Here is a 14,620-nt window from a genome sequence, read left to right as displayed (position 1 = left end):
ACTAATCGCTAATTTAAATGACAATCTCCCATTGACCTCCAGGCATGATTTAAGCGAAATTCTGAGTTATTAGCCGCATGAGTTTGAAGTTAGGATTCGGACCAAACTAGCTACATTTGCTGAAATGTCTCGATTACTCTGGCACGCAATCAGATACAAAATAATGGGTTTTGTCCTAAGTAGAGAGAGAAGGAAGATACTGCTATTGCGCAGAGAGAGAAGGAAGATACTGCTATTGCGCAGAGAGAGAAGGAAGATACTGCTATTGCGCAGAGAGAGAAGGAAGATACTGCTATTGCGCAGAGAGAGAAGGAAGATACTGCTATTGCGCAGAGAGAGAAGGAAGATACTGCTATTGCGCAGAGAGAGAAGGAAGATACTGCTATTGCGCAGAGAGAGAAGGAAGATACTGCTATTGCGCAGAGAGAGAAGGAAGATACTGCTATTGCGCAGAGAGAGAAGGAAGATACTGCTATTGCGCAGAGAGAGAAGGAAGATACTGCTATTGCGCAGAGAGAGAAGGAAAATACTGCTATTGCGCAGAGAGAGAAGGAAGATACTGCTATTGCGCAGAGAGAGAAGGAAGATACTGCTATTGCACAATTAAGAAATGCTCTCTTTTCCAAAGTGTCCATCTGTTATTTGGCAACAGATCGCAGATCAAATCTGCAGTGTTTTCACCCGAGTTTTAAGAAGGAACTGCTTCGGTCCAGCGATGCGATCAGTCAGGTCTCTTCAAGAAGCTTCCTGAGATTTCACTGAATCTGGTTTGGTTGGATTATAGACCTGTTAAATGCATATAATTTGATAACAATAGAATGCATTAGAGGCTGATGAGCGAAGAACACTCCCACAATGGACTCTTGACAATCCCCAACAAGATCATTATACTATTCACCCATTATGTAACCAAATGGAGAATGGTCACACAAAAAAAGATGCTATTGTGAAAGCAGAGCTATTGTCCCACTTAATTAAAAGTTGTTAGCTCAGTGACAGAGCTGACTGCGTGGCATGTTTGAGCAGTTTCATGGAGAGTGGCAAGGTGACAATGACAGTATTTACAGTGCCTTCAGATAGTGTTCACACAATTTGACTTCCCATATTTTATTGTGTTACAGCCTGAATTTAAGATCTATTTAATTGAGATTGTGTCACTGACCTACACACATCATGTAAAAGTGGATTTTTTTTTTATTTTATTTTTTTTTACAAATTTGTTAAAAATGAAAAGTTGAAATGTCCTGTGTCAAGTATTCAAAGCCTTCATTATGGCAAGCCTTAAGTTCAGGGGTAAAAATGTGCTTAACAAGTCACATAATAAGTTGCATGGACTCACTGTGTCCAATAACAGTGTTTAACATTTAAAAAATTATGACTACATCATCTCTGTACCCCACACATACAATTATCTGATCATCCCTAGTCATCCCTAAAGCCAACACCTCATTTGGCCGCCTTTCGTTCCAGTTCTCTGCTGCCTGTGACTGGAACGAATTGCAAAAATCGCTGAAGTTGGAGACTTATATCTCCCTCACCAACTTCAAACATCTGCTATCTGAGCAGCTAACCAATCGCTGCAGCTGTACATAGTCTATCGGTAAATAAATAGCCCACCCATTTTTACCTACCTCATCCCCATACTGTTTTTATTTATTTACTTTTCTGCTCTTTTGCACGCCTATATCTCTACCTGTACATGACCATCTGATCATTTATCACTCCAGTGTTAATCTGCAAAATTGTAATTGTTCGCCTACCTCCTCATGCCTTTTGCACACAATGTATATAGACTCTTTTTTTTTCGTTTTTTTTCTACTTTGTTATTGACTTGTTAATTGTTTACTCCATGTGTAACTCTGTGTTGTCTGTTCACACTGCTATGCTTTATCTTGGCCAGGTCGCAGTTGCAAATGAGAACTTGTTCTCAACTAGCCTACCTGGTTAAATAAAGGGGAAATAAATAAATAAATAAATCTGTTAGGTCCGTAAGTCGAGCAGTGAATTTCATACAGATTCAACCACAAAGACCAGGGAGGTTTTCCAATGCCTCACAAAGAAGGGCACCTATTTGTAGATGGGTAAATGCGGCATGGTGTTGTTATTAAGTGCACATTGTAGTGACTGGTTGTATTGATACAACATACAAAGGTAAGCATCCTTCCTAACTCAGTTGCCAGAGAGGAAGGAAACCACTCAGGGATTTCACCATGAGGACAATGGCGACTTTAAAAAGAGTTAGCATTTAATGCCTGTGATAGGAGCGTTGGATTTTGGGTGAAACTTTGAACATTGTTATACTGAGAAGTATAGGAACATTAGTTACAAAAGAGACATGAGGGGTGCCATAAAGAAGCTTGGGAGGGGCTGAGTGCAGGGAACACAATTGCATGTGGCAGTACTGATAAGGGGAGAACTTGTTGAAGGCTCATGTGACTTAGCTCCCTGCTCAGCAATAATGATGCAATGTTTAGAGATAAGGAGGAGACTCCACCCAAAGTGGGGTATGAATACCACCACGGGGGAAGCCATGTCTGTGTCTGAATTACAGCTGTATCGACCATTTGGGAAGAATTCAACTTGGTTCACCTTCTCTAGTGTCCGTGAGTTATCTACTCTGAAAATAAGAACCTAACAGGAGAAAACAGAGGATGGATCAACATTGTAGTTACTCCACAATACTAACCTCAATAACAGAATGAAAAGAAGGAAGGAAGCCTATTCCAAAAACATACATCCTGTTTGCAATAAGGCCCTGAAGTAAAACTGCAAAAAATGTGGCAAAGAAATTAACTTTATGTCCTGAATACAAGTGTTAACTTTGGGGCAAATCCAACAAAACACATCACTGAGTACCACTTCATATTTTCAAGCATAGTGGTGGCTGCTTCATGTTATGGGTATGCTTGTCATCGGCAAGGACTAGGGAGTTTTATAAGGATAGAAATAAATGGAATAGAGTTAAGCACAGGCAAAATCCTATAGGAAAACCTGGTTCAGTCTGCTTTCCAACAGACACTGGGAGACAAATTCACCTTTCTGCAAGACAATAGCCTAAAGCACAAGGCCAAATATACACTGGAGTTGCATACCAAGATGACATTGAATGTTCCTGAGTGGCCTAGTTACAGTTTTGACTTAAATCGTCTTGAAAATCTATGTCAAGACTTAAAAATGGCTGTCTAGCAATGATCAACAAACAACTTGACAGAGTTTGACGAATTTTCAAAGAATAATGTTGTACAATCCAGGTGTGCAAAGCTCTTGCAGACTTACCCAGAAACACTCACAGGTGTATTCACTACCAAAGGGGATTCTAACATGTATTGGCTCAGGGGTGTGAATACTTATATAAATTATATTTCTGTATTTAAACATTTTTTAAATAGCTTTTTTTGGTTTGTTGCAAAAATGTCTAAAAACACGTTTTCAATTTGTCATTATGGGGTATTGTCTGTAGATTGAATTTTTTTTAATCCATTTTGAATTTAGGTTGTGACACAACAAAATGTGGAATAAGACAAGGGGTATGAATACTTTCTGAAGGTGCTGTACACACCCACCCAAACATGGCACAGGAGCTGGGTAAACCAGGACAAGCTAGATTAGTAACGACTAGCTACTCCCAAAGAGTAACCTTTAATGAAGTGGATGAAATTACTTTTAGGAGTAGCAAACAGTGAGCAGATGTTGACAGTCTTTTGTTGGCAAGGCGACTAACCTTTTCTAGCTTGAAAAGGTTTTTGTCGACAACTCCCCATAGATTTCTGCATTGAAGTCGGCTTGTGATCTGTGTTGCACAACGTGTCTGAAACAAAATATGCTCCGAATTAGCCTTCATGTCTGAATCCAGGTGAATTCAGTTCCAGCTCGTTCCCATGGCATGATGCAAATGAAAGACGACAAAACGCAAAGGTCCATTTTATTTTATCCCGTCATGGGAAATGTTTGTGGAAAATGACATCAAAACCCACGTATTACACATATCCATAACATGATATAGAATGACAGAGATTCTTGACTGACCAAGTCATTCTTTGGGTTTTCCAACTGTTTGTTAAGATACATTCCAGATGTATCATGCATTATAACGCCATCTACTGTATAACAGGGCTAATATGGCTGGATTCTTATTGGATTGCAGTTGTTAATATGTTAACTAATTCCCATTGCTGCACTGTTATCTCAGACAAAGCTCTAGTGGCAGCTCTTACTCGGTGCGTGCATAGTCCCCTACGGAACCCAACAAGTTCAACTGCTTCTCAAGAACCACAATCTTGTAGTCCATGTAAGTCCATGTAACACGAGGACAAGACAAGGACACTTTCTCTGCAAAGACAACACAAAAACGTCACACACCCATACGAGGGCTGGAATCCCCAGGAACCCCTTTGGCTTTCAGTAAGTAACAAGTATTTACAATTCAACTCCCATTGTTGAATCATCTCCCACATGACACAAAATTACACAATCCCACAACCAAGTTAACACCCAGGCCGTGACAAAACGGCCAGGTCACTTGCCTTGTTGCGACATTCCCAGCGACAAGTGAAATGATTAGGGAAATGACTTGTCAGGTGACTTTGACACCATCACCCACAATGAGAGGTTACTCACAGGAAGTAGATGGGTGTTCAATGATGTCGGCTGTGGCGATTTCACTTTGAATTCAACCCCCCTGGGCAGGCTTGGACAGCCCTACAGATGAGACAGGATTAGTGCACAGGTCAACGACACAGATGGACAGATTTATGAAGCATTTGCACCTGTGAAAGGTTTCTTTTTTTCTTCTTCTCCACAATGGATTAAAATCTCAAATAGAAAAAGCTAAACAAATCTTTATCGACACTTGCAGAACTGCATCTTTACGATCTTAACCTTTCTATTAATGTTTATTTTACATTATGTTCCATTCTTCAGCTTCCATTCCCTCTGGAAAATGATCGGTGCCTGGCCTGGAGAATGGATCATTATCAAAAGGTTCTGTTTCCATTGCGTCGAGCTCATGGGTAGGGGCATCATGCAATTCTGGTGAGCGGCTCGGTGCTTTTGGTTCGGGGTCTAGAGGTGGATGTCCGCATGCACCGCCATCTCTCTGTTCTTCACCGCGCCCAGGAGCGTGCCTGGGATGCTGGGAAACTCTGCACAAACGAACACAGAATGCTCTCTGTGAACACTACAGACCGCTAAGCATGTAAACATTATTAACGTCGCTTCTCATCCCCTTTCGATTCAACTAACTACTAACATTATCAGATGTGGCCTTGTTAATGGGTATCTAATCCGGCTCGCTTGTGCGCACTGAGACCATGTTAGCCCACTGAGCTAAAGCCTAGGCATTCTCTTGGGGGGGCGAACAGGAGTCTTTAGGTCTCAGGCAAGATTACACTTCCCGTGCATGTGGCTCACTTAACCACCTTTGTGTTATACTCAGCCCTCCAATAAGCACATGCAGTGAACAGGTGAAATTACGTACAGGTCTTGATAGTTGTACGAGGACAATCCGCCTACAACCAATCAGTACTTTATCTTTGCAAATAGATGTTATTGATTTGTTTAAACAAACCATAAAGTCATGACTGTATCACCATGTAAAAACTAAATAGTGTCTGTTTAAATACAGTTGAACTCTTAGGTCTACAGGCTACAAGACAAAGTGAGCCTGAAACAGTAAAATTTTACTACAACTGTGTTTGGGCAAAGAAGCGTAAGTACCTGAAAGCATCTGATTGCACCTGGCAGTCCAACACATGACTCAATACTACTTGTGATTCCAACTTAGCTTCTTTTATTTCATGTTTTAAATGTTTTTATTTCACCTTTATTCAACCAGGTAGGCTAGTTCTCATTTACGACTGTGACCTGGCCAAGATAAAGCATAGCAGTGTGACACAGACAACAACACAGAGTTACACATGGAGTAAACAAGCCAATAACACAATAAACAAGTCAATGACACATTAGGGAAAAAAAGTCAATATACAGTGTGTGCAAAAGGCATGAGGAGGTAGGCAATAAATAGGCCATAGTAGCGAACAATTACAATTTAGCAGATTAACACTGGAGTGATAAATGAGTAGATCATGATGTGCAAGTAGAGATACTGGTGTGCAAAAGAGCAGAAAAGTAAATAAAAACAGTATGGGGATGAGGTAGGTAGATTGGGTGGGCTATTTACAGATGGACTATGTACAGCTGCAGCGATTGGTTAGCTGCTCAGATAGCTGATGTTTAAAGTTGGTGAAGGAAATATAAGTCTACAGCTTCAGCGATTCCAGTCACTGGCAGCAGAGAACTAAAAGGAAAGGCAGCCAAATTAGATGTTGGCTTTGGGGATGATCAGTGAGATTTTCCTGCTGGAACGTGTGCTACGGGTGGGTGTTATCGTAACCATTGAACTGAGATAAGGCGGAGCTTTACCTAGCATAGACTTATAGATGACCTGGAGCCAGTGGGTCTGGTGACGAATATGTAGCGAGGGCCAGCCGACTAGAGCATACAGGTCGCAGTGGTGGGTAGTATGAGGTGATTTGGTAACAAAACAGGAGGCACTGTGATAGACTGCATCCAGTTTGCTGAGTAGAGTATTGGAAGCTATTTTGTAGATGACATCGCCGATGTCGAGGAATGGTAGGATAGTCAGTTTTACTAGGGTATGTTTGGCGGCGTGAGTGAAGGAGGCTTTGTTGCAAAATAGAAAGCAGATTCTAGATTTGATTTTGGATATGAGTCTGGAAGGAGAGTTTGCAGTCTAGCCAGACACCTAGCTATTTATAGTTGTCCACATATTCTAGGTCAGAACCGTCCAGGGTGGTGATGCTAGTCGGGCGGGCGTGTGTGGGCAGCGAACGGTTGAAAAGCATGCATTTGTTTTTACTAGCGTTTAAGGGCAGTTGGAGGCCACAGAGGAGTGTCGTATGGCATTGATGCTCATTTGGAGGTTAGTTAGCACAGTGTCCAAAGAAGGGACAGAAGTATACAGAATGGTGTCCTCTGCGTAGAGGTGGATCAGGGAATCACCCGCAGCAAGAGCGACATCATTGATATATACAGAAAAGAGTCGGCCTGAGAATTGAACCCTGTGGTACCCCCATAGAGACTGCCAGAGTTCCCAACAACCGGCCATCCGATTTGACACACTGAACTCTGTCTGCAAAGTAGTTGGTGAACCAGGCGAGGCAGTCATTAGAGAAACCAAGGCTATTGAGTCTGCCGATAAGAATACAGTGATTGACAGAGTCGAAAGCCTTGACCAGGTCGATGAAGATGGCTGCACAGTACTGTCTTTTATCAATGGCGGTTATGATATCGTTTAGTACCTTGAGCGTGGCTGAGGTGCACCCGTGACCGGCTCGGAAACCGGATTGCACAGCAGAGAAGTTACGGTGGGATTCGAAATGGTCAGTGATTTGTTTATTAACTTTGCTTTCGAAGACTTTAGAGAGGCAGGATAGGATAGATATAGGTCTATAGTAGTTTGGGTCTAGAGTGTCACCCCCTTTGAAGAGGGGGATGACCACGGCAGCATTCCAATCTTTAGGGATCTCGGACGATACGAAAGAGAAGTTTAACAGGCTGGTAATAGAGGTTGCAACAATGGCGGCGGATAGTTTTAGAAATAGAGGGTCCAGATTGTCTAGCCCAGCTAATTTGTATGGGTCCAGGTTTTGCAGCTCTTTCAGAACATCTGCTATCTGGATTTGGGTGAAGGAGAAGCTGGGGAGGCTCGGGCGAGTAGCTGCGGGGGGGCTGTTGGCCGGGGTTGGAGTAGCCAGGAGGAAGGCATGGCCAGCCGTAGAGAAATGCTTATTGAAATGTTCGATTATCATGGATTTATTGGTGGTGACCGTGTTACCTAGCCAACAGTACAGTGGGCAGCTGGGAGGAGGTGCTCTTGTTCTCCATGGACTTTACAGTTGCATTTACGCTATTTACACTATTAGGCTATTGGATGCTGTTAGTACTGCTCTTTGTTAATCTGTATAGATAAGATTCCTAACTCAGGGACAATTTCTTCAATTTCTCTTTTAATCTTTCTCTCCACTTATATAAGGGTATAGTCATCGTTTATTTCTGTCTCCATGATGTTGCATATCTCTGTCTTTGTGTGTTATGATTGTATTGTCTTTCACCAGGAGGATGGTTGGATACCCCTGCCATCATAGAGGGATAACCAACCGGCCCTTTTCTCATAGTCTGGGGTCTGAGAGCCCGAGCTGCTGCTCTCCAACATGTCCTGCCTCCTGTGGCGCACCACCCCATCTAGGTCTGAGAAGTCTCCAGAGAAATCTTACACACACACAGAATATTTACGTTATTTTGATCCAATTTTTAAAAATTGTCCAGACACAGAGGGTACAATAGAACAATTACAACATGCAAACACAATTTGCTGTATGGTCATATATGAGGAAGATTTGGGAGAAAGGCAACAGTCTCAGTACTGACCAGAGGAAGTGATGAGGGACAATCGGCTCTGAAGCTGTTCTCAGCAGAGGAAGTTATGGGGCTGCTCCCTGTATTGTCCCCCTACAATGGTGTCCAATGAGTTAGACTTGAAAAGGCCAACTGCACAATACTAACACTATAGTTTAAGAATATGTTAAGCCACACAATGCTGTTGTCTGTGACAGAAAGACTGTGAAATAATTTTAAAAAAGGGAGGAAGAACTTACATCCAGATGAATGCATCTGAAGCATGCACGAGAGCACCAGCTGTTCTGGATGACTGTGTGATAACGATCTCGGTAGCTGATGTGAGCAAGACCTTAAAACAGGTCAACATTCACAAAGCCGCGGGGCCAGATGGATTACCAGGATGTGTACTCAAAGCATGCGCTGACCAACTGGCAAGTGTCTTCACTGACATTTTCAACCTCTCCCTGACCAAGTATGTATTACCTACATGTTTCAAGCAGACCACCATAGTCCTTGTGCCCAAGAAAGCGAAGGGAACCTGCCTAAATGATTACCGCCCCGTAGCACTCACATCGGTAGCCATGAAGTGCTTTGAAAGGCTGGTCATGGCTCACATCAACAGCATCGTCCCGGATATCCTAGACCCACTCCAATGCGCATACCGCCCCAACAGATCTCAATTGCACTCCACACTGCCCTTTCCCACCTGGACAACGGGAACACCTACATGAGAATGCTGTTCATTGACTACAGCTCAGTGTTCAACACCATAGTGCCCACGAAGCTCATCACTAAGCTAAGGACCCTGGGACTAAAAACCTCCCTCTGCAACTGGATCCTGGACTTCCTGACATGCCACCCCCAGGTGGTAAGGGTAGGCAACTACACACTGATTCCCCAACACTAGGGCCCCTCAGGGGTGTGTACTTAGTCCCCTCTTGTACTCTCTGTTCACCCACGACTGCGTGGCCAAACACGACTCCAACAACACCATCATTATGTTTGCTGACGACACAACCGTGGTAGGCTTGATCCCCGACAACGATGAGGCAGCCTATAGGGTGGAGGTCAGAGAACTGGCAGTGTGGTGACAGGACAACAACCTCTCCCCAAATGTGAGCAAGACAAAGGAGCTGATTGTGGACTACAGGAAAAGGCGGGCCAAACAGGCCCCCATTAACATCAATGGGGCTGTAGTGGAGGGGGTCGAGAGTTTCAAGTTCCTTGGTGTCCACATCACCAACGATCTATCATGGTCCAAACACACCAAGACAGTCACGAAGAGGGCACGCCAAAATCTTATCCCCCTCAGGAGACTGAAAATATTTGGCATGGGTCACCAGATTCTCAAAAAGTTCTACAACTGCAGCATTGAGAGCATCCTGATCAGTTACATCACCGCCTGGTACGGCAACTGCTCTGGCATCTGACCGTAAGGTGCTACAGAGGGTAGTGCGTACGGCCCAGTACATCACTGTGACCAAGATTCCTGCAATCCAGGACCTATATAATAGGCGTGTCAGAGGAAAGCCCATAAAATTGTCAGAGACTCCAGTCACCCAAGTCATAGACTGTTCTTTCTGCTACCACACGGCAAGCAGTACCGGAGCTCCAAGTCTAGAACCAAAAGGCTCCTTAACAGCTTCTAACCCCAAGCCATAAGACTGCTGAACAGCTTCTAACCCCAAGCCATAAGACTGCTGAACAGCTTATACCCACAAGCCATAAGACTGCTGAACAGCTTCTACCCCCAAGCCATAAGACTGCTGAACAGATTCTAACCCCAAGCCATAAGACTGCTGAACAGCTTCTACCCCCAAGCCATAAGACTGCTGAACAGCTTCTACCCCCAAGCCATAAGACTGCTGAACAGCTTCTACCCCCAAGCCATAAGACTGCTGAACAGCTTCTACCCCCAAGCCATAAGACTGCTGAACAGCTTCTACCCCCAAGCCATAAGACTGCTGAACAGCTTCTACCCCCAAGCCATAAGACTGCTGAACAGCTTCTACCCCCAAGCCATAAGACTGCTGAACAGCTTCTACCCCCAAGCCATAAGACTGCTGAACAGCTTCTACCCCCAAGCCATAAGACTGCTGAACAGCTTCTACCCCCAAGCCATAAGACTGCTGAACAGATTCTACCCCCAAGCCATAAGACTGCTGAACAGCTTCTACCCCCAAGCCATAAGACTGCTGAACAGCTTCTACCCCCAAGCCATAAGACTGCTGAACAGCTTCTACCCCCAAGCCATAAGACTGCTGAACAGCTTCTACCCCCAAGCCATAAGACTGCTGAACAGCTTCTACCCCCAAGCCATAAGACTGCTGAACAGCTTCTACCCCCAGGCCATAAGACTGCTGAACAGCTTCTACCCCCAGGCCATAAGACTGCTGAACAGCTTCTACCCCCAAGCCATAAGACTGCTGAACAGCTTCTACCCCCAAGCCATAAGACTGCTGAACAGCTTCTACCCCCAAGCCATAAGACTGCTGAACAGCTTCTACCCCCAAGCCATAAGACTGCTGAACAGCTTCTACCCCCAAGCCATAAGACTGCTGAACAGCTTCTACCCCCAAGCCATAAGACTGCTGAACAGCTTCTACCCCCAAGCCATAAGACTGCTGAACAGCTTCTACCCCCAAGCCATAAGACTGCTGAACAGCTTCTACCCCCAAGCCATAAGACTGCTGAACAGCTTCTACCCCCAAGCCATAAGACTGCTGAACAGCTTCTACCCCCAAGCCATAAGACTGCTGAACAGCTTCTACCCCCAAGCCATAAGACTGCTGAACAGCTTCTACCCCCAAGCCATAAGACTGCTGAACAGCTTCTACCCCCAAGCCATAAGACTGCTGAACAGCTTCTACCCCCAAGCAATAAGACTGCTGAACAGCTTCTACCCCCAAGCCATAAGACTGCTGAACAGTTAATCAAATGGCCACTGGACTATTACATTGACCCCCCTCCTTTTGTTTTGTACACTGCTGCTACTCACTGTTTATTATCTATGCACAGTCACTTCACCCCTACCTACAAATGACCTCTAACCTGTACCTCTGCACACTGACTCAGTATCAGTACCCCCTGTATATAGCCTCGTTATTGTTATGTTATTATGTTATTTTTTTGAATTTTTTTACTTTAGTTTATTTGGTAAATATTTTCTTAACTCTTCTTACACTGCACTGTTGGGTTAAGGGTTTGTCAGTAAGGCCTACACTTGTATTCGGCGCATGTGACAAAGTTTGATTTGATGTTGTATCTCGGGACAGGAAGGATGCAAATACATGCTGGAAAAAACAGATGTCACATGACAAATTACAATGAAAGAATAATATTGTTACTAATTAAGAACAAACTTGACAATTGAATATCTACAAATAAAACTGGTCTAACCGCTCATTTGTGCTTGTGATAACGAGCACCAAAATAGCAGTTTTAGACTTTAACTATTTAACTAGGCAAATGTCAGTTAAGAACAATATCTTATTTACAATGATGGCCTACCCCACAGCCACTGGGACTACCGATCACAGACGGCTGTGACACAGCCTGGGAACTAACCAGGGTCTGTAGTGACGCCTCTAGCACCGCAATATGGTGCCTTAGACTGCTGCACTGATACAGCATGTCGATCTACCTGAGAAGAGACAGAGGATGTCAAGCAAAATGTATTCTGCAGACACAACAACACCGTGTGGCTAATCAAGTGAAATAAGAACGCAGTTTCTTTTAAAGATGAAACTGGAGAAAATAGTCACCCTATGTCTTTTGTGTGTGAAACGGCATGATTTATTCATTGATTAACGTTTTATTGTCATTTAATGGACTACTCCATTGACTTTGTCTGAGTAACTAATCCTTACTGATGTATTTGAATATGTCACTGTACTGGGAATTTGTCTTGAATATCTACAAGAAGACAATACATGAAAATGTTGACAAATTTGACTTTAAAAAAAAATCAAAATGTATATGACTTTCTTTACACCCTAAAACCTAACTTTGCAAATGACCAAACCTATCGACATTGAGGTGCATGTGCAACTAGGTCATGTCAAATATATGCATCCACCCAAAGATCATTAGGGTTGTCAGTTAAACCTGGTCAGGATAAAAGACTATTGTGAGCTCAAATTTGTAATCAGTACCTCAACCTGGGATAGGGTTGCACAATGCTAGTTTTGCAAGTCGCTACTAAGCTACCATGCTAATTCTGAACAAACAATATTAACATTGTGGAGACCAATTGAAAATGTGTGGATGGTCCGATATACAGTACAGTATAAACACACCTGGTTGGACTGGGGTTTATTTCTTCCTTCAAACTTAGTTTCACCGTCACTTAGAGTTTGCATTGGGGAAGGCATTGGGGAAAAGCTGTTCCCCGGCTTTAGATCTGAAAAGGGGGACACGATTTACACACGTAAGCACAGTGGCAAACCATACATCAAGTGCTTGGTACAAAAACAACGATGTAGACAGACAACTTCAGTAGAATAGCTCAAAACAAGTTGACTCGGCTGTGTCCTTACTCTCAATGACACATCCGCTTTGAATGACTTTTAAGTCAAATATTGTTTCCACTAGGTCTACTGAAGTCAAAAGGAACAAGCAGCTCTCATGGGGACAGCCGGTCACGTCCCCTGCAGCATGGTTGTGTAAGCTGTGTTGTCTTTAGAGCAACGTCAAGGCTCGTCGACACAACACCGGGCCAAGCTTCTGCAGGTTTGCGAACAGGTCACAAAAAAAGGACATACAAAAAATGTGTGTTTCTTATTAGTAAAAACAACTCACACATTTATGGTATTACAACAAATGAGAAAGTCATTGACTAAAGCACGTGTCAAAGTCATTCCACGGAGGGCCGAGTGTCTGCGTGTTTTCGCTCCACTTAATTAATCAATCAATCAATCAGGGTCACTAACTCCCCCAGGTCTTAATTGACAGGAAAAAAGCAAAGCACAGCAGTGTTTCTGCCCTCTGTGGAATGAAGCAATGTTTCTACATCCCTGGGGTGTGCCCATTTTTATTCTAGACCAGGACTTAAACACTTGATTAAACTAATCTACTGGAGATTAGTTTAATCAAGTATGTCAGTGCTGGGCTAAAACAAAAATGTGCACCCAGTTTGCTAAAGCAGACATATTCACATAATTACACATAATATGGTATGACATATGAGTCTCACCTCATGAGCGGCGGTTTCTTCCTGCTCTCTAAAAGGTCTGACTCAGGAGCCAATGACAGCTGAGTGCCCACAAACAGACCTCCCACTGGCAAGCGTCCTGGGCCTGTCCTCTCCTCCATTCTCTGCCTCAGACCTAGACACAGGATTGTGACAGTCAATGATATCTTTTAGCTAGCTGAACTCAGGTTGTTTCTCATTTCAGACCTGTAGAGATGTACTATTAAAACATTTAGCTACTTTTTAAATCGTGGTGTTGAAAACAGGAGGGCAGAAGTGATAGAGATATGGCACCACACAGTCAGTAAATGTCGAATCTATTTCACTTCTTGCATGGACATTGATTCAACTTACCACGGGGGAAACATTTTGAAAAAAAATCCCAATTTAAACTCTTTCAAAAAGAGGTTCAAATCTGACTAACCATTTGAAATTGCACATTTACCAATGTATACAGTGCATTCGCAAAGTGTTCAGACCTCTTCACTTTTTCCACATTTTGTTACATTACACAGCCTTATACTAAAATGGATGAAATCATTTTTCCCCTCATCAATCTACACACAATGCATCATAATGACAAAGCGAAAACAGAAATACCTTATTTACATAATTATTCAGACCCTTTGCTATGAAACTCGACATTGAGCTCAGGTGCATCCTGTTTCCATTGATCATCCTTGAGATGTTTCTACAACTTGATTGGAGTCCACCTGTGTGATAAATTCAAATGATTGGACATGATTTGGAAAGGCACACACCTGTCTATACAAGGTCCCACAGTTGACAGTGCATGTCAGAGCAAAAACCAAGCAATGAGGTTGAAGGAATTGTCCGTAGAGCTTTGAGACAGGATTGTATCGAGGCACAGATCTGGGGATGGGTACCAAAACATTTCTACAGCATTGAAGGTCCCCAAGAACACAGAGGCCTCCATCATTCTTAAGTTTAAGTTTGGAACCAACAAGACTCTTTGGCCGCCCGGCCAAACTGAGCAATCGTGGGAGAAGG

The sequence above is a fragment of the Oncorhynchus keta genome, chromosome 6 (genome assembly GCF_023373465.1).
Source record: "Oncorhynchus keta strain PuntledgeMale-10-30-2019 chromosome 6, Oket_V2, whole genome shotgun sequence".
Classification (NCBI taxonomy): domain Eukaryota; kingdom Metazoa; phylum Chordata; class Actinopteri; order Salmoniformes; family Salmonidae; genus Oncorhynchus; species Oncorhynchus keta.
Note: the sequence above shows the minus strand (reverse complement) of the source record.